This window comes from Pseudorasbora parva, chromosome 12 (genome assembly GCF_024679245.1).
Source record: "Pseudorasbora parva isolate DD20220531a chromosome 12, ASM2467924v1, whole genome shotgun sequence".
Lineage (NCBI taxonomy): Eukaryota > Metazoa > Chordata > Actinopteri > Cypriniformes > Gobionidae > Pseudorasbora > Pseudorasbora parva.
In genome coordinates, this window is record NC_090183.1 from 202501 (window position 1) to 205000 (window position 2500).

General features: G+C 44.5%; 1 protein-coding gene across 3 annotated transcripts in view; it reads right to left on the bottom strand.

Annotated features, from left to right (window-relative positions):
• kdm6al (lysine (K)-specific demethylase 6A, like) overlaps positions 1-2500 on the bottom strand; it is a 62968-nt gene that overhangs the window by 40144 nt on the left and 20324 nt on the right. The window lies entirely within an intron of this gene.

A 2500-nucleotide genomic window follows, 5' to 3' on the forward strand; every position in this document is an offset into this window, starting at 1 on the left:
GAGGGAGGGGGGAGAGAGAGAGAGGGAGGGGGGAGAGGGGAGAGGGAGAGAGAGAGAGGGAGGGGGGAGAGGGGAGGAGGGAGAGAGCGGTTTAGAGCAGAAAATAGCTTCGTAATTCCATTACCCTTGACGAGATGTTTTGCTTTTTAACATATTTTCTCGTAATAACGCGATCTTTTGTCGTTAAAACAACATATTTTTTCCAAATAAGGACAGTGGCGTATCTTTAACCTAGTAATGACGGGACCCGGTGCAGCCACAAATAATATCATAACTATATATAGGCTACTGTAATTAAGACATATATTAAAAAAAGTATTAAAACAAAAAGACGCTATAGTTTCAGCCTTACTTAAAGGCCGCAGAAACAGGCCAGCTACGCACGTCAATCCATTCCAGACGATCTTGGTTTGCTTCTTATTTAATATACAGGGAATTTGTTGATAAAACATCGATCAAAATTAAAATATAATTTATACAAATAAATTATTTTAAAGACTTTCTAGAAAATAAAACTCGAAGTGGTCAAAATCAAGTGTGACCCCCAAGTCTTCAGTCATATTGCGAAACTTATATCTTACTCATGCTGCTCACTTTTCATAATAAACATATGAAACTAAAATAATAATAATATAGGCTAACGTTTAGTTTTCTTTAACCCACAGCTGACGAAGGCGCCGGTGATTTTTTTTTTTTTTTTTTTTTAGCCATACAGATAAGATGACAATTATGAACTATAAACTGTCTACTTTTATTTGTGTACACTCACAAAAACAACAAAGGCCGTGCACTTGACTCCAAACGCTGTCTTCATTTAAAAAATGTATGTTGTTTATTAACCACAAAGTTTTTCATTTCAAAAGCATTCCTAAATTCAGTTCATATTTCCAACAAACGAAACTTCAAGGCAAAATAACAAAGTGGTAAAAAAAACCTTTGAGTTACCGCCATGCAAATTCAAACATCTCGCTCTTCTGTGTATGTGGCAATGCGTCACAATAACCTGGCGTGCGTAAAGCCGATCATTCTTACAGATGACGGTTTGTTTGGACAGAAGACGAGACAGAGCTCTTTATTTAACTCATAAAAGACAAGAAAATTACAGGAATACTGGATTCCAAGCGCAGAAATGCCACATTATCATGAAGACCTTGAAGCAGATCTGAGGGAGAAACACACACACACACACACACACACACACACACACACACACACACACACACACACCTCATATACTGTACGTGCCGCTTAAGTATCCTATAAGGGGCGTTCCTTGCCATTAATGGATGGGATATACAGATCAATCAATCAATCAATCAATCATCTTTATTTCTATCGCTCTTCTCCAGCGGCGATTGTGTCAGAGCAGCTTCAGTGTTAAACAGGACAATACTGCAGCAGAATTAGATTTGGCTGTACAGTCGTTCTGGAGGAAACAGTGATGTTATCAGCTTATTTTAATTTATCATAAAGAGACAATGCTGGCAGATCAGGATTAGAGTTTATAGAATTAAATAAGACCTGATTCATTAATTTAACCAACATAGGTGCCATCATTTTTGGAATGACCCATTGCGAGAGGAAAATAATACGTTTGAATCGCATAACTGCGGGTAATGGAAATGCTGCCAATTTGCAATAGTTTTTTTTATCAACATTTAGAAAATATCGCAAAAGTTTTGCACAAATCTTTAATGGAAACGCAGCAAATGCTGCACATGTTTCTGTTAGAGCCATTTCAGTTTAAAGCATGAGGCCCTTTAGACTCGCAGGGGAATGATCTGGTCATGTGACGTCCCAGGTTAACATGCACATGACGAGCGGTTCGCTCAGCGGTTCGCTCAGCGGTTCGCTCAGCGGTTCGCTCAGCGGTTCGCTCAGCGGTTCGCTCAGAGGTTCGCTCAGAGGTTCGCTCAGAGGTTCGCTCAGAGGTTCGCTCAGCGGTTCGCTCAGAGGTTCGCTCAGAGGTTCGCTCAGCGGTTCGCTCAGCGGTTCGCTCAGAGGTTCGCTCAGAGGTTCGCTCAGAGGTTCGCTCAGAGGTTCGCTCAGAGGTTCGCTCAGAGGTTCGCTCAGCGGTTCGCTCAGCGGTTCGCTCAGCGGTTCGCTCAGAGGTTCGCTCAGAGGTTCGCTCAGAGGTTCGCTCAGAGGTTCGCTCAGAGGTTCGCTCAGAGGTTCGCTCAGAGGTTCGCTCAGAGGTTCGCTCAGCGGTTCGCTCAGCGGTTCGCTCAGCGGTTCGCTCAGCGGTTCGCTCAGCGGTTCGCTCAGCGGTTCGCTCAGCGGATCGCTCAGCGGATCGCTCAGCGGATCGCTCAGCGGTTCGCTCAGAGGTTCGCTCAGAGGTTCGCTCAGAGGTTCGCTCAGCGGTTCGCTCAGCGGTTCGCTCAGCGGTTCGCTCAGCGGTTCGCTCAGCGGTTCGCTCAGAGGTTCGCTCAGAGGTTCGCTCAGAGGTTCGCTCAGAGGTTCGCTCAGAGGTTCGCTCAGCGGTTCGCTCAGCGGTTCG